This window comes from Cibotium barometz, unplaced genomic scaffold, assembly GCF_041138505.1.
Source record: "Cibotium barometz isolate CiBa-2024 unplaced genomic scaffold, ASM4113850v1 ctg370, whole genome shotgun sequence".
Classification (NCBI taxonomy): Eukaryota; Viridiplantae; Streptophyta; class Polypodiopsida; order Cyatheales; family Cibotiaceae; genus Cibotium; species Cibotium barometz.
The window spans coordinates 299,878-325,934 of record NW_028229436.1 but is presented as its reverse complement, the minus strand read 5'-3'; positions in this window follow the sequence as shown (position 1 = coordinate 325,934).

The following is a 26,057-nucleotide window of genomic DNA, read 5'->3' as shown; positions in this document are numbered from 1 at the left end:
TAGATGTAGATGTGGAAGTGGAGGTGGATGGATGCATGTAGATGTAGATGTATAGATGTAGATGTAGATACGAATGGAGATGTGGATGTATGCATGTAGATGTAGGTGTATAGATGTAGATGTGGATGTAGAGGTGGATGTATGCATGTAGATGTAGATGTATAGATGTGGATGTGAATGTGGAGGTAGATGTATGCATATAGATGTAGATGTATGGAGGTGAATGTGAATGTGGATGTAGATGTATGCATAGAGATGTAGATGTATGTATGTAGATGTGAATGTACGCATATAGATGTAGATGTATGGATGAATATGCGATATGTGATGTGAGGGAATCTGAAGTGATGAGATAGAAATGATGTGATGGGATGAGTATACATATAAATGGAATATGGAATAAGTAATGTAGATTGATGAGGGATAATGTAGAAAAATGAAAGTTAAAATAGAAATTGTATTGTAAACTGTTTGTAAATGCTGTTTGTAAATGATTGTTTTATGTCAAGAATGCTGGGGGGAGCATTTTGACCGTCTTGTGATTAAAGTCGTGATGGTAAAGTTGCAACTGCTGACGGGGAGTCAATGAAGGACGTCTCGCGTAGCAAGGTCGGCCGAGGTCTTGACCAGCCTCGGTGCGATTAAAATGGTGAGCTTCCGGTACGGTGGATGAGGGGCCAAGGAAGCGGCCTATGCGTGAAGCGCTAGGTTACCTGCGAAGGATCCTAGAGGGTGCTGACCATACGGTGCTCGGGCTCTGGGTTGCCTAGGATACCCACGCGTGCGTCGAGGAAGATATTGGAACAGAGTTGGAGTTGTTTTCTGAATCGGGCATGGATCTGGTTGATTGACCTTGCTGGTCTTCAATGGATGAGTCCATGGCCCCTTATATGGATCTGTTGGTTGATCTTGCTGATCTTCAACGAGAGTCCATCTTGATAAGTGATTATATTGCCAAGTATTAAAGGCTAGGAACTATCGAAACGGCCCCTGAGCGTTCTAGTTGCCAATGATGCCATATATACTCTGATGAAGGAATGATGGAAAATTATTATGGGCTAGGAACTATCGAAACGGCTCCTGAGCGTTCTAGTTGCCAATGATGCCATAGATACTCTGATGAAGGAATGATGGGAAATTAAGAATCAATTGGATAAATTGGAAGATGGTGATCAATGATACTATGGTTTTATTAAAGGATTGTTTTAAACTGGTTGAATCTGATTGAAAAAGGCAATTTCATATTGGGTGTGTGAGTGGTGTGACTAGTTTTATTTTGCATGAACATCCGGCTAGGGGGCCTTGGAACTCTTTTCCTTGGTACCCGGGACAAAACCTAACCAAATTTTAAATTGGATCCCATCACTACAGTGGTTGGACGGTTGGCTAACCCATGGGATTGGATGGGGTTAGGCTGGACTGATGGATCCGTAAACCGAGACTCAAACTTTTGTTTTTACGATAGAAAAAAAAAAAATCCCGGACAGTAACTGTTCTATGGATAGGAATCAACGGCTGTGCCTCTTGAATGGGGAAAAAAGCGTTGATCCCAATGATCCAAGTGCAAGTTTCTTCCTTGAACTGACTAAGTATCTTATAGATGTAATCGGATCATCTCGATCAGAAATGATCTTGACTACGTTAGAGTAAAAAGTTATCCTGGTGGAATCGCCCGTGCTTTCCGGTAAAGGAAGTTTTTCCGGGTTCGGTTTTGGAACAACCGACGGATTAGTCTCTTATCCGGATATCCATGGGCGAGGCCCCGAGTGTGGGACCCCTGTCCCACGCGAGAAGCGCTACTTCCGCTGCCAGTACCCCGAATCCGTTGCTCGGTGGGAACAGGGATCTTACAGTTGGTAATTTTCCATCATTCCTTCATCAGAGTATATATGGAATAATTGGATTGATGACCCAATTAGAGACCATTCTAATTGTTTTCTTAATGATCCAATTAGAGACCATTATGGATTGATGATCCAATTAGAGACCATTCTAATTGTTTTCTTAGGAATCCAATTAGAGACCATTATGGATTGATGATCCAATTAGAGACCATTCTAATTGTTTTCTTAATGTTCCAATTAGAGACCATTATGGATTGATGATCCAATTAGAGACCATTCTAATTATTTCTTTAATAATGAGCTTTATCCCTTAGAAAAAAAAATTGAGATTTATCAGTCATAGTAGCGGAGCTATGGCAAAATTTTTATAGAAATTACGCATAAAATAAATTCATTCAAAGCATAAAAAGAGGAATTCCTACCATATTCTAGGAACTATCATCCTAGATTAATTAAAAGAATTTTATTATGCATGGAGATGTGGATGTTTGCATGTAGATGTAGATGTATAGATGTAGATGTGGATGTGGAGGTGGATGGATGCATGTAGATGTAGATGTATAGATGTAGATGTGAATGGAGATGTGGATGTATGCATGTAGATGTAGATGTATAGATGTGGATGTGGATGTATACATGTAGATGTAGATGTATAGATACGGATGTGGATGTGGAGGTGGATGTATACATGTAGATGTAGATCTATAGATGTAGATGTGGATGTGGAGGTGGATGGATGCATGTAGATGTAGATGTATAGATGTAGATGTGAATGGAGATGTGGATGTATGTATGTAGATGTAGATGTATAGATGTGGATGTGGATGTATACATGTAGATGTAGATGTATAGATACAGATGTGGATGTGGAGGTGGATGTATACATGTAGATGTAGATGTATAGATGTAGATGTGGATGTGGAGGTAGATGGATGCATGTAGATGTAGATGTATAGATGTAGATGGGAATGGAGATATGGATGTATGCATGTAGATGTAGATGTATAGATGTAGATGTGGATGTGGAGGTGGATGGATGCATGTAGATGTAGATGTATAGATGTAGATGTGAATGGAGATGTGGATGTATGCATGTAGATGTAGATGTATGGAGGTGAATGTGAATGTGGATGTGGATGTATGCATAGAGATGTAGATGTATGCATGTAGATGTGAATGTACGCATATAGATGTGGATGTATGGATGTGAATATACGATATGCGATGTGAGGGAATCTGAAGTGATGAGATAGAAATGATGTGATGGGATGAGTATACATATAAATGGAATATGGAATAAGTAATGTAGATTGATGAAGGATAATGTGGAAAAATGAAAGTTAAAATAGAAATTGTGTTGTAAACTGTTTGTAAATACTGTTTGTAAATGCTGTTTGTAAATGATTGTTTTATGTCAAGAATGCTGGGGGGAGCATTTTGACCGTCTTGTGATTAAAGTCGTGATGGTAAAGTTGCAACTGCTGACGGGGAGTCAATGAAGGACGTCTCGCGTAGCAAGGTCGGCCGAGGTCTTGACCAGCCTCGGTGCGATTAAAATGGTGAGCTTCCGGTACGGTGGATGAGGGGCCAAGGAAGCGGCCTATGCGTGAAGCGCTAGGTTACCTGCGAAGGATCCTAGAGGGTGCTGACCATACAGTGCTCGGGCTCTGGGTCGCCTAGGATACCCACGCGTGCGTCGAGGAAGATATTGGAACAGAGTTGGAGTTGTTTTCTGAAATCGAGCATGGATCTGGTTGATTGACCTTGCTGGTCTTCAATGGATGAGTCCATGGCTCCTTATATGGATCTGTTGGTTGATCTTGCTGATCTTCAACGAGAGTCCATCTTGTTAAGTGATTATATTGCCAAGTATTATGGGCTAGGAACTATCGAAACGGCTCCTGAGCGTTCTAGTTACCAATGATGCCATAGATACTCTGATGAAAGAATGATGGGAAATTAAGAATCAATTGGATAAATTGGAAGATGGTGATCAATGATACTATGGTTTTATTAAAGGATTGTTTTAAACTGGTTGAATCTGGTTGAAAAAAAGGCAATTTCATATTGGGTGTGTGAGTGGTGTGACTAGTTTTATTTTGCATGAACATCCGGCTAGGGGGCCTTGGAACTCTTTTCCTTGGTACCCGGGACAAAACCTAACCAAATTTTAATTGGATCCCATCACTACAGTGGTTGGGCGGTTGGCTAACCCATGGGATTGGATGGGGTTAGGCTGGACTGATGGATCCGTAAACCGAGACTCAAACTTTTGTTTTTACGATAGAAAAAAAAATAAATAAATAAATCCCGGACAGTAACTGTTCTATGGATAGGAATCAACGGCTGTGCCTCTTGAATGGGGAAAAAAGCATTGATCCCAATGATCCAAGTGCAAGTTTCTTCCTTGAACTGACTAAGTATCTTATAGATGTAATCGGATCATCTCGATCAGAAATGATCTTGACTACGTTAGAGTAAAAAGTTATCCTGGTGGAATCGCCCGTGCTTTCCGGTAAAGGAAGTTTTTCCGGGTTCGGTTTTGGAACAACCGACGGATTAGTCTCTTATCCGGATATCCGTGGGCGAGGCCCCGAGTGTGGGACCCCTGTCCCACGCGAGAAGCGCTACTTCCGCTGCCAGTACCCCGAATCCGTTGCTCGGTGGGAACAGGGATGATAGTTCCTAGAATATGGTAGAAAGTCCTCTTTTTCTGTCCTCATCTCGCAACTTGGGATAATTTCGCAAGATGCACGAATATGAGACTTAGAGAAAATTTTTAATCAAGATTAACCACCAAGAAAAGTCTTAAAGAGAGCAAGATTCAAAATAAGAACAAGATTTAAACTTTACTCATTCACGGGACTTATACAGTAAAGATAGAAGAACTCTTTACACTTCCATAAGCCCATCCATCATATGGTCACAAAAGCAGTCCTCACAAGCTGCACAAGTATAGGGTAACTCATCTATGGGAATGATTCTGCTGGTTATTGCCGCACCTATCTCAGTGGTATGAGGTGATCTAACAAAAGGACCTCTGAGAGGCAAGCCAAAAACGGGGTAAAGGCATATCTTCTCATGAGGAAGAAAACATGCCAGTAAAAAGACCTGCTCAGAAAACCCAAGATGCCTTGATCTCATGACACAGTAGTATCGGGGACCCAAACCCAAAGCTTCAATAACCATGGCCAAGCGGACATTGTTACGAAAGTGTTGCTGACCCCAGGGTGTTACCCTAGTTATGTTTTGATAGGTCCGCCATTTGGTCTGCGCTACAGAAGTTCCTAGGTGAGGAAAAAGTGAGCGCTCATACTGTTCTATAAAGTCTTTCTTCACAGACTCTCTTGCGTCTTGAAGGTGAGAAATCATCAGGGATAAAACTAATTCCTGTTGCCAAGCCATGAAGGATGATTAAGAAAGAAAGGAGATTGATGGGAGTAAGATTACTGTGAGCGACAAGTAAAAGTTACGACTTATATAAAGGAAGGAGCTAGCGTAACCTAGAAGCCAACGGTAACTTGCCACTGAAGTTTTACCGTCTTTCCATGATTTGCGTTTGACACATTTCTCTATAGAAGGCATTAAGAATTTTGAGATGAGGAGATAAAAGAAACTTGTAGGCTAAGTCACCTACTTTCATTGAATTCAGATATAAGGATCACAATATCTGGGGGATAACTTCTTATACTCCCCAAGAGATAAAGAACTTCTTTTGGGCCATACTCGAATGAAAACCAAAACCTTGGTATCCAAAACACCGATTCTCACTTCTAAACTCATTGTTCTAAATCCTTAAATTAGGCGTGACTCCTGAGAAGTATTTTAGGAAAAGGGTATTCCTTTTTTAAACAGAACTTTCTTTTATTTTAGAGAGGGAATAATTATAAGATCCGAAAGGGAGATTCTTACTCCTATATACCTCGAAGGCTGGGGAGGAATCTTACATCCTACCCCACTTAAAAAGTGCGAGATGTCCTCATCTCGCAAGGTAGAGGACAGCTCTTATTCTTAAGATCCAATTTTATTCTGGGGTTCCTTATATTCTGGTCAACCCAACAGAACACTGGGATAATTATCCCTTATATAGAACTCATCATTAAATAACAATTCATTCAGATCATATCATTCATATCTTTAACATGATAAGGTCCATTAGACCGAAAAGTTTCCTTCGGAACATTCCTCCACGGAAATTTCAGTGAAGCAAGTTCTCAATTTGACATCCCTTAATTTGATCTACCGGTCAAGTATTAACAGTAGCAATCTGACAGCACAACCCACTAATCTCATAGTGATTTGCTGAATTCGTTATCATCATTCTAGTTATGAATATCATCACAAGGACTCGTCCCATTCCCCCTCATTGTGGTTTCATTATATTTCAACTAATTTTTAAAAATCAACATTTTTCAATCAGCATTTTCAATCAGAATCCAAATCAATTCATTCATTCTCAAACATACCCACGCGTGCGTCGAGGAAGATATTGGAACAGAGTTGGAGTTGTTTTCTGAATCGGGCATGGATCTGGTTGATTGACCTTGCTGGTCTTCAATGGATGAGTCCATGGCCCCTTATATGGATCTGTTGGTTGATCTTGCTGATCTTCAACGAGAGTCCATCTTGATAAGTGATTATATTGCCAAGTATTAAAGGCTAGGAACTATCGAAACGGCCCCTGAGCGTTCTAGTTGCCAATGATGCCATATATACTCTGATGAGGGAATGATGGAAAATTATTATGGGCTAGGAACTATCGAAACAGCTCCTGAGCGTTCTAGTTGCCAATGATGCCATAGATACTCTGATGAAGGAATGATGGGAAATTAAGAATCAATTGGATAAATTGGAAGATGGTGATCAATGATACTATGGTTTTATTAAAGGATTATTTTAAACTGGTTGAATCTGGTTGAAAAAAAGGCAATTTCATATTGGGTGTGTGAGTGGTGTGACTAGTTTTATTTTGCATGAACATCCGGCTAGGGGGCCTTGGAACTCTTTTCCTTGGTACCCGGGACAAAACCTAACCAAATTTTTAATTGGATCCCCTCACTACAGTGGTTGGGCGGTTGGCTAACCCATGGGATTGGATGGGGTTAGGCTGGACTGATGGATCCGTAAATCGAGACTCAAACTTTTGTTTTTACGATAGAAAAAAAAAATCCCGGACAGTAACTGTTCTATGGATAGGAATCAACGGCTGTGCCTCTTGAATGGGGAAAAAAGCGTTGATCCCAATGATCCAAGTGCAAGTTTCTTCCTTGAACTGACTAAGTATCTTATAGATGTAATTGGATCATCTCGATCAGAAATGATCTTGACTACGTTAGAGTAAAAAGTTATCCTGGTGGAATCGCCCGTGCTTCCGGTTAAGAAAGTTTTTCCGGGTTCGGTTTTGAAACAACCGACGGATTAGTCTCTTATCCGGATATCCGTGGGCGAGGCCCCGAGTGTGGGACCCCTGTCCCGCGCGAGAAGCGCTACTTCCGCTGCCAGTACCCCGAATCCGTTGCTCGGTGGGAACAGGGATCTTACAGTTGGTATCAGAGCATTTGGTTAATAAAGATCAACTGAGAAGACAAATATGTCAAAAATTTATCAAGAAACACAAAAAGGTTATAATTGTGTGATATAATTCATACAATTTGATATTCCAACTGAAATTCATAATTTGGTAATTGGTTCTCCAGATAGAAGTACCGCGATTATATAGAATCCCTGACTTGCTTGAGGCCTAGACATGATAGTATTTACCTTATAATTCCAAGGGCCGTGACTACGCGTATATACCGAGAGTATACTGCAGCTCTTTACTGACAGTATATACGAGTAAATCTAAGACTTGAAATTATAAGCGTTAATGCTATCTAGATGATGATTTCGAATGTGATTGATATGATTTTTAATTCTGTTTGAGAATGAATGAATTGATTTGGATTCTGATTGAAAATGCTGATTGAAAAATGTTGATTTTTTAAAATTAGTTGAAATATAATGAAACCACAATGAGGGGGAATGGGACGAGTCCTTGTGATGATATTCATAACTAGAATGATGATAACGAATTCAGCAAATCACTATGAGATTAGTGGATTGTGCTGTCAGATTGCTACTGTTAATACTTGACTGGTAGATCAAGTTAAGGGATGTCAAATTGAGAACTTGCTTGACTGAAATTTCCGTGGGGAGGAATGTTCCGAAGGAAACTTTTTGGTCTAATGGACCTTTATCATGTTAAAGATATGAATGATATGATCTGAATGAATTGATATGTAATGATGAGTTCTATATAAGGGATATTTATCCCAGTGTTCTGTTGGGTTGACCAGAATATAAGGAACCCAGAATAAAATTGGATCTTAAGAAAAAGAGCTATCCTCTACCTTGCGAGATGAGGACATCTCGCACTTTTTAAGTGGGGTAGGATGTAAGATTCCTCCCCAGCCTTTGAGGTATACAGGAGTAAGAATCTCCCTTTCTGATCTTATAATTATTCCCTCTCTAAAATAAAAGAAAGTTTTTGTTTAAAAAAAGGAAGACCCTTTCTCTAGAATACTCTCAGGAGTCCCACCTGTTTTAAGGATTTAGAACAATGAGTTTAGAAGTGAGAATCGGTGTTTTGGATACCAAGGTTTTGGTTTTCATTCGAGTACGGCCCAAAAGAAGTTCTTTATCTCTTGGGAGTATAAGAAGTTATCCCCCAGATATTGTGATCCTTATATCTGAATTCAATGAAAGTAGGTGACTTAGCCTACAAGTTTCCTTTATCTCCTCATCTAAAAAATTCTTAATGCCTTCTATAGAAAAATGTGTCAAACACAAATCATGGAAAGACGGTAAAACTTCAGTGACAAGTTACCGTTGGCTTCTAGGTTACGCTAGCTCCTTCCTTTATATAAGTCATAACTTTTACTTGCCGCTCACAGTAATCTTACTCCCATCAATCTCCTTTCTTTCTTAATCTCCTTCATGGCGGCCTGGCAACAGGAATTAGTTTTATCCCTGATGATTTCTCACCTTCAAGACGCAAGAGAGTCTGTGAAGAAAGACTTTATAGAACAGTATGAGCGCTCACTTTTTCCTCACCTAGGAACTTCTGTAGCGCAGACCAAATGGCGGACCTATCAAAACATAACTAGGGTAACACCCTGGGGTCAGCAACACTTTCGTAACAATGTCCGCTTGGCCATGGTTATTGAAGCTTTGGGTTTGGGTCCCCGATACTACTGTGTCATGAGATCAAGGCATCTTGGGTTTTCTGAGCGGGTCTTCTTACTGGCATGTTTTCTTCCTCATGAGAAGATATGCCTTTACCCCGTTTTTGGCTTGCCTCTCAGAGGTCCTTTTGTTAGATCACCTCATACCACTGAGATAGGTGCGGCAATAACCAGCAGAATCATTCCCATAGATGAGTTACCCTATACTTGTGCAGCTTGCGAGGACTGCTTTTGTGACCATATGATGGACGGGCTTATGGAAGTGTAAAGAGTTCTTCTATCTTTACTGTATAAGTCCCGTGAATGAATAAAGTTTAAATCTTGTTCTTATTTTGAATCTTGCTCTCTTTAAGACTTTTCTTGGTGGTTAATCGTGATTAAAATTTTTCTCTAAGTCTCATATTCGTGCATCTTGCGAAATTATTCCAAGTTGCGAGATGAGGACATCTCGCGTTTTTTTAAGTGGGGTAGAATGTAAGATTCCTCCCCCAACCCCTTTTTGATGTCTAGTATATTCCCCTGTAATCAATTCCTTTTCTGAAATATAAGAGATCTTGTTTATGGCTGTTTTAACCTAGAGAGAGAAAATATTCTAGAGAGAGAATATTCAGATTATGAATATTTGTGGATAGAAAAATAACTCATCTTATTAAAATAAGTTCCCCTGAAACAGAAATTCAAAAAGAAATTTCCAATGTGCAATTGGAATTAATTGGAAATAGGTATAAAGAACGTTAGCCTAAGGATCTAGATTTTCAGAAATCTTTAGACTATGGTCCAATTAAGGTTCCTATGGGCCAATAGCATCAATCCATGTGTAGGGAGGAGATAAATCCAAATTGTAAAAAGAAGATACCCAAAAATGAGTAAATGCTCACATAAGATGAAGAGTTGAAAATGTACAAGGTTTATTAGTAAATAAACACATATGTAAGGAAGGGGAGTTCTTTAAAGGAGGTGCATATTTCACATAAGATGAAGAGTTGAAAATGTACAAGGTTTATTAGTAAATAAACACATATGTAAGGAAGGGGAGTTCTTTAAAGGAGGTGCATATTTCACATAAGATGAAGAGTTGAAAATGTACAAGGCTTATTAGTAAAAAAAACTATGACACATATGTAAGGAAGAGGAGTTCTTTAAAGGAGGTGCATATTTCACATAAGATGAAGAGTTGAAAATGTACAAGGTTTATTAGTAAAAAACTATGAGCAATACAATTTTGACACATATGTAAGGAAGGGGAATTCTTTAAAGGAGGTGCATATTTCACATGCTTGAATGAATTTTAAACTCATAAAAATTGAGATATTTCATCTCTCTTCTCTCCTAATTCAAGTCTAGTTCCAAAAAGTTAGTTTAAGTGACCTAAAAATGGTCAAAAAGTGACCAAACTGACTTGGAAAATTCTAGAATCAGTTTGTTTGGTTAGGAGCTCAAATTTTCCTATAAATAGAAGCCTCCTCTTGTTGAAGAAAAACATAGTCTCTTATGCTTTGTTACTCTACTCCACCTAAGCCAAAACATATAGTGTCTTATGCTTTATTACCCTACTCCACCTAAGCCAAAATATAGAGGATCTTAGGCATTGTTACTCTACTCTACCTAAGCCAAGAACTATGAATTCTTTAATAATTCACTAGTTTTTGATACTTCTCTCTTTCTTCAATCCCCATTGGTGGCTCCATCAACATACTAAACCAATTGATTGGTTGGGGGCCTCTACCGTGAATAAAGAATCAAGCAAATTATAAGGTAAGTATATCGAATTTTGATCTTTTCTATAATTTCTCAATGATTCTCTCTTCTCAACCCCTCTCAAGCTTGAGAAGTTTAATTGGTATGGTTTTTTTTTTTTAATGCTATTGAAGTTAATTGGTGAATAGTAGTGAAGAGTTACATAATTTAATAAATGCTATAGAAGTTAATTTCCACTTATATTTAAATTCTAATAGTTTTTATAATTTCTCTCTCTCACTCAAGAAATGGTCATACTCATGACCCATTCTCAATCCAAATGAAGCTTTTCATAAAGCTTTTCCTTAATCCAAGATTAAGCTATGCTTGAGGCCAAATTAATGGCTTTTTGCTATACTTTTAGTTTATGCACATTGATGATTCAATCCATTATGGATTGATGACCCAATTAGAGACCATTCTAATTGTTTTCTTAATGATCCAATTAGAGACCATTATGGATTGATGACCCAATTAGAGACCATTCTAATTGTTTTCTTAATGATCCAATTAGAGACCATTATGGATTGATGATCCAATTAGAGACCATTCTAATTATTTCTTTAATAATGAGCTTATCCCTTAGAAAAAAATTGAGATTTATCAGTCATAGTAGCGGAGCTATGGCAAAATTTTTATAGAAATTACGCATAAAATAAATTCATTCAAAACATAAAAAGAGGACTTCCTACCATATTCTAGGAACTATCATCCTAGATTAATTAAAAGAATTTTATCATGCATGGAGATGTGGATGTTGCATGTAGATGTAGATGTATGGATGTGAGTGTGAATGTGGAGGTGGATGTATGCATGGGATGTGGATGTATGCATGTAGAAATAGATGTGTAGATGAGGATGTAAATGGAGATGTGGATGGATGCATGTAGATGTAGATGTATAGATGTAGATATGAATGGAGATGTGGATGTATACATGTAGATGTAGATGTTTAGATGTAGATGTGGATGTGGAGGTGGGTGGATGCATGTAGATGTAGATGTATAGGTGTAGGTGAGAATGGAGATGTGGATGTATACATGTAGATGTAGATGTATAGATGTAGATGTGGATGTGGAGGTGGGTGGATGCATGAAGATGTAGATGTATAGATGTAGATGAGAATGGAGATGTGGATGTATATATGTAGATGTAGATGTATAGATGTAGATGTGAATAGAGATGTGGATGTATACATGTAGATGTAGATGTATAGATGTAGATGGGAATGGAGATGTGGATGTATACATGTAGATGTAGATGTATAGATGTAGATGTGAATGGAGATGTGGATGTATGCATGTAGATGTAGATGTATAGATGTGGATGTGAATGTGGAGTGGATGTATGCATGTAGATGTAGATGTATGGAGGTGAATGTGAATGTGGATGTGGATGTATGCATAGGGATGTAGATGTATGCATGTAGATGTGAATGTACGCATATAGTTGTGGATGTATGGATGTGAATATACGATTGAGATGTGAGGGAATCTGAAGTGATGAGATGGAAATGATGTGATGGGATGAGTATACATATAAATGGAATATGGAAAAAGTAATGTAGATTGAGGAGGGATAATGTGGAAAAAATGAAAGTTAAAATAGAAATTGTATTGTAAACTGTTTGTAAATGCTGTTTGTAAATGATTGTTTTATGTCAAGAATGCTGGGGGGAGCATTTTGACCGTCTTGTGATTAAGGTCGTGATGAGAAAGTTGCAACTGCTGACGGGGAGTCAATGAAGGACGTCTCGCGTAGCAAGGTCGGCCGAGGTCTTGACCAGCCTCGGTGCGATTAAAATGGTGAGCTTCCGGTACGGTGGATGAGGGGCCAAGGAAGCGGCCTATGCGTGAAGCGCTAGGTTACCTGCGAAGGATCCTAGAGGGTGCTGACCATACGGTGCTCGGGCTCTGGGTCGCCTAGGATACCCACGCGTGCGTCGAGGAAGATATTGGAACAGAGTTGGAGTTGTTTTCTGAATCGGGCATGGATCTGGTTGATTGACCTTGCTGGTCTTCAATGGATGAGTCCATGGCCCCTTATATGGATCTGTTGGTTGATCTTGCTGATCTTCAACGAGAGTCCATCTTGATAAGTGATTATATTGCCAAGTATTAAAGGCTAGGAACTATCGAAACGGCCCCTGAGCGTTCTAGTTGCCAATGATGCCATATATACTCTGATGAAGGAATGATGGAAAATTATTAAAGGCTAGGAACTATCGAAACGGCCCCTGAGCGTTCTAGTTGCCAATGATGCCATATATACTCTGATGAAGGAATGATGGAAAATTATTAAAGGCTAGGAACTATTGAAACGGCCCCTGAGCGTTCTAGTTGCCAATGATGCCATATATACTCTGATGAAGGAATGATGGAAAATTAAGAATCAATGGGATAAATTGGAAGATGGTGATCAATGATACTATGGTTTTATTAAAGGATTGTTTTAAACTGGTTGAATCTGGTTGGAAAAAAGGCAATTTCATATTGGGTGTGTGAGTGGTGTGACCGAGCAACGGATTCGGGGTACTGGCAGCGGAAGTAGCGCTTCTCGCGTGGGACAGGGGTCCCACACTCGGGGCCTCGCCCACGGATATCCGGATAAGAGACTAATCCGTCGGTTGTTCCAAAACCGAACCCGGAAAAACTTCCTTTACCGGAAAGCACGGGCGATTCCACCAGGATAACTTTTTACTCTAACGTAGTCAAGATCATTTCTGATCGAGATGATCCGATTACATCTATAAGATACTTAGTCAGTTCAAGGAAGAAACTTGCACTTGGATCATTGGGATCAACGCTTTTTTCCCCATTCAAGAGGCACAACCATTGATTCCTATCCATAGAACAGTTACTGTCCGGGATTTATTATTTTTTTTTTCTATCGTAAAAACAAAAGTTTGAGTCTCGGTTTACGGATCCATCAGTCCAGCCTAACCCCATCCAATCCCATGGGTTAGCCAACCGCCCAACCACTGTAGTGATGGGATCCAATTAAAAAAATTTGGTTAGGTTTTGTCCCGGGTACCAAGGAAAAGAGTTCCAAGGCCCCCTAGCCGGATGTTCATGCAAAATAAAACTAGTCACACCACTCACACACCCAATATGAAATTGCCTTTTTTCCAACCAGATTCAACCAGTTTAAAACAATCCTTTAATAAAACCATAGTATCATTGATCACCATCTTCCAATTTATCCCATTGATTCTTAATTTTCCATCATTCCTTCATCAGAGTATATATGGCATCATTGGCAACTAGAACGCTCAGGGGCCGTTTCAATAGTTCCTAGCCTTTAATAATTTTCCATCATTCCTTCATCAGAGTATATATGGCATCATTGGCAACTAGAACGCTCAGGGGCCGTTTCGATAGTTCCTAGCCTTTAATAATTTTCCATCATTCCTTCATCAGAGTATATATGGCATCATTGGCAACTAGAACGCTCAGGGGCCGTTTCGATAGTTCCTAGCCTTTAATACTTGGCAATATAATCACTTATCAAGATGGACTCTCGTTGAAGATCAGCAAGATCAACCAACAGATCCATATAAGGGGCCATGGACTCATCCATTGAAGACCAGCAAGGTCAATCAACCAGATCCATGCCCGATTCAGAAAACAACTCCAACTCTGTTCCAATATCTTCCTCGACGCACGCGTGGGTATCCTAGGCGACCCAGAGCCCGAGCACCGTATGGTCAGCACCCTCTAGGATCCTTCGCAAGTAACCTAGCGCTTCACGCATAGGCCGCTTCCTTGGCCCCTCATCCACCGTACCGGAAGCTCACCATTTTAATCGCACCGAGGCTGGTCAAGACCTCGGCCGACCTTGCTACGCGAGACGTCCTTCATTGACTCCCCGTCAGCAGTTGCAACTTTACCATCACGACTTTAATCACAAGACGGTCAAAATGCTCCCCCCAGCATTCTTGACATAAAACAATCATTTACAAACAGCATTTACAAACAGCATTTACAAACAGTTTACAATACAATTTCTATTTTAACTTTCATTTTTCCACATTATCCCTCATCAATCTACATTACTTATTCCATATTCCATTTATATGTATACTCATCCCATCACATCATTTCTATCTCATCACTTCAGATTCCCTCACATCACATATCGCATATTCACATCCATACATCTACATCTATATGCGTACATTCACATCTACATACATACATCTACATCTCTATGCATACATCTACATCCACATTCACATTCACCTCCATACATCTACATCTATATGCATACATCTACCTCCACATTCACATCCACATCTATACATCTACATCTACATGCATACATCCACCTCTACATCCACATCTACATCTATACACCTACATCTACATGCATACATCCACATCTCCATTCGTATCTACATCTACATCTATACATCTACATCTACATGCATCCATCCACCTCCACTTCCACATCTATATCTATACATCTACATCTACATGTATACATCCACATCTCCATTCACATCTACATCTATACATCTACATCTACATGCATCCATCCACCTCCACATCCACATCTACATCTATACATCTACATCTACATGCATACATCCACCTCTACATCCACATCCGTATCTATACATCTACATCTACATGTATACATCCACATCCACATCTATACATCTACATCTACATGCATACATCCACATCTCCATTCACATCTACATCTATACATCTACATCTACATGCATCCATCCACCTCCATATCCACATCTACATCTATACATCTACATCTACATGCAAACATCCACATCTCCATGCATGATAAAATTCTTTTAATTAATCTAGGATGATAGTTCCTAGAATATGGTAGAAAGTCCTCTTTTTATGCTTTGAATGAATTTATTTTATGCGTAATTTCTATAAAAATTTTGCCATAGCTCCGCTACTATGACTGATAAATCTCAATTTTTTTCTAAGGGATAAAGCTCATTATTAAAGAAATAATTAGAATGGTCTCTAATTGGATCATCAATCCATAATGGTCTCTAATTGGATCATTAAGAAAACAATTAGAATGGTCTCTAATTGGATCATCAATCCATAATGGTCTCTAATTGGATCATTAAGAAAATAATTAGAATGGTCTCTAATTGGGTCATCAATCCATAATGGTCTCTAATTGGATCATTAAGAAAACAATTAGAATGGTCTCTAATTGGGTCATCAATCCATAATGGTCTCTAATTGGATCATTAAGAAAACAATTAGAATGGTCTCTAATTGGGTCATCAATTCATAATGGTCTCTAATTGGATCGTTAAGAAAACAATTAGAATGGTCTCTAATTGGATCATCAATCCATAATGGTCTCTAATTGGATCATTAAGAAAATAATTAGAATGGTCTCTAATTGGGTCATCAATCCATAATGGTCTCTAATTGGATCATTAAGAAAACAATTAGAATGGTCTCTAATTGGGTCATCAATCCATAATGGTCTCTAATTGGATCATTAAGAAAACAATTAGAATGGTCTCTAATTGGGTCATCAATCCATAATGGTCTCTAATTGGATCATTAAGAAAACAATTAGAATGGTCTCTAATTGGGTCATCAATCCATAATGGATTGAATCATCAATGTGCATAAACTAAAAGCATAGCAAAAAGCCATTAATTTGGCCTCAAGAATAGCTTAATCTTGGATTAAGGAAAAGCTTTATGAAAAGCTTCATTTGGATTGAGAATGGGTCATGAGTATGACCATTTCTTGAGTGAGAGAGAGAAATTATAAAAACCATTAGTTTTTAAATATAAGTGGAAATTAACTTCTATAGCATTTATTAAATTATGTACCTCTTCACTACTATTCACCAATTAACTTCATTAGCATTTAAAAAAAACCATACCAATTAAACTTCTCAAGCTTGAGAGGGATTGAGAAGAGAGAATCATTGAGAAATCATAGAAAAGATCGAAATTAAATATACTTACCTTATGATTTGCTTGATTCTTTATTCACGGTAGAGGCCCCCAACAACCAATCAATTGGTTTAGTATGTTGATGGAGCCACCAATGGAGATTGAAGAAAGAGAGAGGTATCAAAAACTAGTGAATTATTAAAGAATTCACAGTTCTTGGCTTAGGTAGAGTAGAGTAACAAGGCATAAGACACTATATATTTTAGCTTAGGTGGAGTAGAGTAACAAAGCATAAGAGACTATGTATTTTGGCTTAGGTGGAGTAGAGTAACAAAGCATAAGAGACTATGTATTTTGGCTTAGGTGGAGTAGAGTAACAAGCATAAGAGACTATGTATTTTGGCTTAGGTGGAGTAGAGTAACAAAGCATAAGAGACTATATATTTTGGCTTAGGTGGAGTAGAGTAACAAAGCATAAGAGACTATGTATTTTAGCTTAGGTGGAGTAGAGTAACAAAGCATAAGAGACTATGTTTTTTTTCAACAAGGGGAGGCTTCTATTTATAGGAAAATTTGAGCTCCTAACCAAACAAACTGATTCTAGAATTTTCTAAGTCAGTTTGGTCACTTTTTGACCATTTTTAGGTCAGTTAAGCTAACTTTCTGGAACTAGACTTGAATGAGGAGAGAGGAGAGATGAAATATCTCAATTTTTATGAGTTTAAAACTCATTCAAGCATGTGAAATATGCACCTCCTTTAAAGAATTCCCCTTCCTTACATATGTGTCAAAATTGTATTGCTCATAGTTTTTTACTAATAAACCTTGTACATTTTCAACTCTTCATCTTATGTGAAATATGCACCTCCTTTAAAGAACTCCTCTTCCTTACATATGTGTCATAGTTTTTTTACTAATAAGCCTTGTACATTTTCAACTCTTCATCTTATGTGAAATATGCACCTCCTTTAAAGAACTCCCCTTCCTTACATATGTGTTTATTTACTAATAAACCTTGTACATTTTCAACTCTTCATCTTATGTGAAATATGCACCTCCTTTAAAGAACTCCTCTTCCTTACATATGAGTTTATTTACTAATAAACCTTGTACATTTTCAACTCTTCATCTTATGTGAGCATTTACTCATTTTTGGGTATCTTCTTTTACAATTTGGATTTATCTCCTCCCTACACATGGATTGATGCTATTGGCCCATAGAAACCTTAATTGGACCATAGTCTAAAGATTTCTGAAAATCTAGGCCCTTAGACTAAGGTTCTTTATACCTATTTCCAATTAATTCCAATTGCACATTGGAAATTTCTTTTTGAATTTCTGTTTCAGGGGAACTTATTTTAATAAGATGAGTTATTTTTCTATCCAAAAATATTCATAATCTGAATATTCTCTCTCTAGAATATTTTCTCTCTCTAGGTTAAAACAGTTAGAAACAAGGTCTTTATATTTCTGAAGAGGGATTGATTACGGGGGAAGATACTAGACATCAAAAAGGGGGGTTGGGGGAGGAATCTTACATTCTACCCCACTTAAAAAACGCGAGATGTCCTCATCTCGCAACTTGGGATAATTTCGCAAGATGCACGAATATGAGACTTAGAGAAAATTTTTAATCAAGATTAACCACCAAGAAAAGTCTTAAAGAGAGAAAGATTCAAAATAAGAACAAGATTTAAACTTTACTCATTCACGGGACTTATACAGTAAAGATAGAAGAACTCTTTACACTTCCATAAGCCCATCCATCATATGGTCACAAAAGCAGTCCTCACAAGCTGCACAAGTATAGGGTAACTCATCTATGGGAATGATTCTGCTGGTTATTGCCGCACCTATCTCAGTGGTATGAGGTGATCTAACAAAAGGACCTCTGAGAGGCAAGCCAAAAACGGGGTAAAGGCATATCTTCTCATGAGGAAGAAAACATGCCAGTAAAAAGACCCGCTCAGAAAACCCAAGATGCCTTGATCTCATGACACAGTAGTATCGGGGACCCAAACCCAAAGCTTCAATAACCATGGCCAAGCGGACATTGTTACGAAAGTGTTGCTGACCCCAGGGTGTTACCCTAGTTATGTTTTGATAGGTCCGCCATTTGGTCTGCGCTACAGAAGTTCCTAGGTGAGGAAAAAGTGAGCGCTCATACTGTTCTATAAAGTCTTTCTTCACAGACTCTCTTGCGTCTTGAAGGTGAGAAATCATCAGGGATAAAACTAATTCCTGTTGCCAAGCCATGAAGGATGATTAAGAAAGAAAGGAGATTGATGGGAGTAAGATTACTGTGAGCGACAAGTAAAAGTTACGACTTATATAAAGGAAGGAGCTAGCGTAACCTAGAAGCCAACGGTAACTTGCCACTGAAGTTTTACCGTCTTTCCATGATTTGCGTTTGACACATTTCTCTATAGAAGGCATTAAGAATTTTGAGATGAGGAGATAAAAGAAACTTGTAGGCTAAGTCACCTACTTTCATTGAATTCAGATATAAGGATCACAATATCTGGGGGATAACTTCTTATACTCCCCAAGAGATAAAGAACTTCTTTTGGGCCATACTCGAATGAAAACCAAAACCTTGGTATCCAAAACACCGATTCTCACTTCTAAACTCATTGTTCTAAATCCTTAAATTAGGCGTGACTCCTAAGAAGTATTTTAGGAAAAGGGTATTCCTTTTTTAAACAGAACTTTCTTTTATTTTAGAGAGGGAATAATTATAAGATCCGAAAGGGAGATTCTTACTCCTATATACCTCGAAGGCTGGGGAGGAATCTTACATCCTACCCCACTTAAAAAGTGCGAGATGTCCTCATCTCGCAAGGTAGAGGACAGCTCTTATTCTTAAGATCCAATTTTATTCTGGGGTTCCTTATATTCTGGTCAACCCAACAGAACACTGGGATAATTATCCCTTATATATACATCTACATCTATATAATTATCCACATCTACATCTATACATCTACATCTACATGTATACATCCACATCTCCATTCTCACCTACACCTATACATCTACATCTACATGCATCCACCCACCTCCACATCCACATCTACATCTAAACATCTACATCTACATGTATACATCCACATCTCCATTCATATCTACATCTATACATCTACATCTACATGCATCCATCCACATCTCCATTTACATCCTCATCTACACATCTATTTCTACATGCATACATCCACATCCCATGCATACATCCACCTCCACATTCACACTCACATCCATACATCTACATCTACATGCAACATCCACATCTCCATGCATGATAAAATTCTTTTAATTAATCTAGGATGATAGTTCCTAGAATATGGTAGGAAGTCCTCTTTTTATGTTTTGAATGAATTTATTTTATGCGTAATTTCTATAAAAATTTTTCCATAGCTCCGCTACTATGACTGATAAATCTCAATTTTTTTCTAAGGGATAAGCTCATTATTAAAGAAATAATTAGAATGGTCTCTAATTGGATCATCAATCCATAATGGTCTCTAATTGGATCATTAAGAAAACAATTAGAATGGTCTCTAATTGGGTCATCAATCCATAATGGTCTCTAATTGGATCATTAAGAAAACAATTAGAATGGTCTCTAATTGGGTCATCAATCCATAATGGATTGAATCATCAATGTGCATAAACTAAAAGTATAGCAAAAAGCCATTAATTTGGCCTCAAGCATAGCTTAATCTTGGATTAAGGAAAAGCTTTATGAAAAGCTTCATTTGGATTGAGAATGGGTCATGAGTATGACCATTTCTTGAGTGAGAGAGAGAAATTATAAAAACTATTAGAATTTAAATATAAGTGGAAATTAACTTCTATAGCATTTATTAAATTATGTAACTCTTCACTACTATTCACCAATTAACTTCAATAGCATTAAAAAAAAAAACCATACCAATTAAACTTCTCAAGCTTGAGAGGGGTTGAGAAGAGAGAATCATTGAGAAATTATAGAAAAGATCAAAATTCGATATACTTACCTTATAATTTGCTTGATTCTTTATTCACAGTAGAGGCCCCCAACCAATCAATTGGTTTAGTATGTTGATGGAGCCACCAATGGGGATTGAAGAAAGAGAGAAGTATCAAAAACTAGTGAATTATTAAAGAATTCATAGTTCTTGGCTTAGGTAGAGTAGAGTAACAATGCCTAAGATACTCTATATTTTGGCTTAGGTGGAGTAGGGTAATAAAGCATAAGACACTATATGTTTTGGCTTAGGTGGAGTAGAGTAACAAAGCATAAGAGACTATGTTTTTCTTCAACAAGAGGAGGCTTCTATTTATAGGAAAATTTGAGCTCCTAACCAAACAAACTGATTCTAGAATTTTCCAAGTCAGTTTGGTCACTTTTTGACCATTTTTAGGTCACTTAAACTAACTTTTTGGAACTAGACTTGAATTAGGAGAGAGGAGAGATGAAATATCTCAATTTTTATGAGTTTAAAATTCATTCAAGCATGTGAAATATGCACCTCCTTTAAAGAATTCCCCTTCCTTACATATGTGTCAAAATTGTATTTGCTCATAGTTTTTTACTAATAAACCTTGTACATTTTCAACTCTTCATCTTATGTGAAATATGCACCTCCTTTAAAGAACTCCTCTTCCTTACATATGTGTCATAGTTTTTTTTACTAATAAGCCTTGTACATTTTCAACTCTTCATCTTATGTGAAATATGCACCTCCTTTAAAGAACTCCCCTTCCTTACATATGTGTTTATTTACTAATAAACCTTGTACATTTTCAACTCTTCATCTTATGTGAAATATGCACCTCCTTTAAAGAACTCCCCTTCCTTACATATGTGTTTATTTACTAATAAACCTTGTACATTTTCAACTCTTCATCTTATGTGAGCATTTACTCATTTTTGGGTATCTTCTTTTTACAATTTGGATTTATCTCCTCCCTACACATGGATTGATGCTATTGGCCCATAGGAACCTTAATTGGACCATAGTCTAAAGATTTCTGAAAATCTAGATCCTTAGGCTAAGGTTCTTTATACCTATTTCCAATTAATTCCAATTGCACATTGGAAATTTCTTTTTGAATTTCTGTTTCAGGGGAACTTATTTTAATAAGATGAGTTATTTTTCTATCCACAAATATTCATAATCTGAATATTCTCTCTCTAGAATATTTTCTCTCTCTAGGTTAAAACAGCCACAAACAAGATCTCTTATATTTCAGAAAAGGAATTGATTACAGGGGAATATACTAGACATCAAAAAGGGGTTGGGGGAGGAATCTTACAGTGTGGATAATGTGGATTGATGTGCATGGATGTTTGGATGATGTGGATTGACGTGTGGATTGATGTGGATGGATGTATGGAAGATATGGATAAATGTGTGGCTAATGTGGATTGATGTGAATGAAGTGGATTGGTGTGTGTACGATGAGTGAATGATGTGGATTAATGTGGATTGGTGTGTGCATGATGAGTGAATGATGTGGATTGATGCGGACGGATGTATGGAAGATATGGATGGATGTGTGGATAATGTGGATGAAGTGGATTGGTGTGTGTATGCTGAGTGAATGATGTGGATTGATGTGGATTGGTGTGTGTATGATGAGTGAATGATGTGGATTGATGTGGATGATGTGGATTGGTGTGTGTATGATGAGTGAATGATGTAGATTGATGTGGATGAATGTATGGATGAGGTGGATTGATGTGTGGATAATGTGGATTGATGTGCATGGATGTTTGAATAATGTGGATTGACATGTGAATTGATGTGGATGGATGTATGGATGATGTGGATTGATGTGTGGATGATGCGAGTGGATGTGATTTGTTGATGTAGGAATGATGTGATGTGATAGGGATCGATGATAAAAATAAAATTGTGGTAAGATGAAAAAAAAGATGGGGTCTAATGTGAAAGGATGCGGAGTAATGAGAAAAGATGGAAATATTGTTAGAACTGTATTTGTTTGTGAAATCTATTTTTAAATGACTGTTTTATGTTAAGAATGTTGGGGAAGCATTTTGACCGTCTTATGAATGAGGTCGTGGAGACCTATCTATTAAAGTTGCAACTGCTATGACGGAGAGTCATCGGAGGACGTCTCGCGTAGCAAGGTCGGTCGAGGTCTTGACCAACCTTGGTTTGATTAAATGGTGAGCTACCGATACAGTGGATGAGGGACCAAGGAAGCAGCCTATGAGTCAAGCGCTAGGTGACTTGCGAAGGATCCTAGAGGGTGCTGACCATACGGTGCTTGGGCTCTGGGTCACTGAAGATACCCATGAGTACATCAAGGAAGATATTTAGAACAAGGAGTAAGAGTTGTTTTCTGAATTCGGGCATGGATCTGGTTGATTGACCTTGCTGGTCCTCAACGGATGATTCCATGGCTCTTTTATATGGATCCATTGGTTGATCTTGCTGATCTTCAACGGAGATTCCATCTCGATATTTTTACGTGATTATATTGCCAGGTACTATGAGCTAGGAACTATAGAAAAGGCCCCTGAGTGAACAGGTGGTGAGCGTTCTGGTTGCCAATGATGCCATAGGTACATCGATGAAGAAAGGAATTAGAAATTAGGATTCACCTGGATAATTAGAGGATTATGATCAGTAACTCTATGGTTTCATTAAATGATTATTTTTAAAGATTGTTGAATCTATGAAAAAGGCAAGTTCATATTGGGTATGTAAGTGGTGTGACTAGTTTTATGTTTGCATGAGTATCCAGCTAGGGGGCCTGGGAACTTTTTTCCCTGGTACATGGGACAAAACCTAACCAAATTCCTAATTGTATCCCATTACTACAGTGGTTGGGTGGTTGGCTAACCCATGGGACTGGGATGGGGTTAGGCTGGACTGATGGATCCGTAAATCGAGACTCAATTTCTGTATAGTACGATAGATGAGGTAAATCCTGGATAAAAATTGTTCTATGGAAAAGAATCAACGGCTGTGACTCTCAATGAGAAAAAAAGCGTTGGTCTCTACGATCCAAGTACAATCTTTTCCCTGATCTGATTATGGGACTTATAGGTTCGGTCAGATTAGTTCAGTTAGTTCAGGCTTTTGACTACGTTAGAGAAAAGTTATCTTGGAGGAATCGCCCGTGCTTTCCAGGCAAGGGAAGTTTTTTCGAGTTTGGTTTTGGAAGAATCGATGGATTAGTCTCTTGTCTGGATATTCGTGAGGTGAGGCTCCGAGTGTGGGTCCCTGCCCTGTGCAAGAAGTGCTACTTCCGTTGCTAGCACCCCCAAATTCGTTGCGCAGTGGGGTGAGGGATCTTACGGCTGGTATCAGAGCAAATTGGCTAATGAGGATCAACTAAGAAGCCAAAAATGTCAAAAATTTATGAAGAAGCAGTAAAAGGTTGTAATTGTGTGATAAAATTCATGTAAATTAATATTCAAACTGAAATTCATAAATTGGTAATTGGGTCCTCAGATGGTAAATTGATATTCAAACTGAAATTCATAAATTGGTAATTGGGTCTTCAGATGGAAGTACCGCAATTGTATGGAATCCCTGACTTGCTTGAGGCCTAGACATGATGGTACTTACCTTATAGTTCCAAGGACCATGACTACTCGTATATACCGAGGGTATAACTGCAGCTCTTTACTGGCAGTATATACCCTCGTATATACCGAGGGTATAACTGCAGCTCTTTACTCGCAGTATATACGAGTAAATCTAAGACTTGAAATTGTAAGCATTAATACTATCTAGATGATGAATTCGAATGTGGTTGATATGATTTTAAATTCTGATTGAGAATTGATGAGTTGATTTGGATTCTAATTGAAAAATGAAGATTCCTGAATTTTGGTTGAAATGTAATAAACTAAGCAAAACCACAATGAGGATGAATGGGAGAGTCCCTGTGATGATGTTCGTAAGCTGGAATGATGTTAATGACTTCAGCAAATCACTATGAGATTAGTGGATTGTGCTTGGCAGATTGCTCCTATTAACACTTGACCTAGTGGATCAAAATAAGGGGTGTCAAATTAAAACTCTGTAAAATTGAAAATTTCCATGGCGGACTGTTCAGATAGAAATCTCGGCCTAATGGACCATTATTGTGATAAGGATTGAATGTTATGATCTGAGTGAATTATTATCTAATAATGCATTTTATATAAGGGATATTTATCCCAGGATTCTGTTGGGTTCTCCAGACTATAAGGAACCCAGAATCAGTTCGATCTTAAGGAAAAGAATTCTCCTCTAGTTTTGCAAGATGAGGACATCTCGTGTTTTTTAAGTGCGGTAGAATGTAAGATTCCTCCCCAGCCTCTCAGGATGTCCAGTATCTTCCCCTATAATCAAATCCCTCTTGAGAAATATAAAAGATCTTCTTTCTACTTATTCTGGCTTAGAGAGAGAAAATATTATAGAAAGAGGTCATTTAGATTTTGGATATTTTTGGATGGAAAAATATCTCTTCTTATTGAAATAAGTTCCCCCGAAATAGAAGTTCAAAAAGATTTTCAGAAGGTGCATTAGAAATCAAGTATAATCTGTTCAAGAGGGCTTATCCTAGGGGTCCAGATTTTTGAAAAATTTTAAATTAAGGTTTTGAGGGGCCAATCAGATTCATCCAAATGTGTGGAGAAGATAAATAGAATAAATAAAGAAAATCCCCCGCAAAAATGAGTAAATACTCACATAAGATGAAGAGTGGACTAAGGACCAAGGGAATTACTAAAAAAATAAAATTTTGACACCTCACAATGGGAATTCCCCCCTTGAAAGAAAGTAACAGGGGTGGGTTAGTCCCTCACCAAGGGAGTGGCTCATGAAGGAGTCACCACTTAGCATCTCACGGGAGAAGCTCACCATTGATTCTTGGAACAGATAACATTATCATGAATGAGCCATAATCCCATTTACATTGGTATTTATACTCCACCCAAGAGTTCACACCTACTTACTAGTTGTCCATGGCCTTGGGCCCATAATGCTTTCTTACAAACCATCCCTTTCCCAATGGTTTCGTCCTCGAAACCTCAAATGAATACCCCAAATTCGGAGAAGAATGTTCCATGTGGCTGAATTTACACCAACCCATATTGCTCTATCAATGCTTCATATCCCTCCAATGCTGAAATAGGTTGCCATGAAGCTTCTTCCTTAGGTAAACCTTTCCATTGAACAAGATACTCCACCAAGGTACGAGTGCGAAGTACCTTTTTCCTTGTACCCAAGATAGCTTCTGGAATGTATTCAATCATTCCCTCTTCATTCATTGGAGGTAACTCATCAACCATTTGATCGATCATACCCACATATCCTTTCAAGTGAGAGACATGAAACACATCAT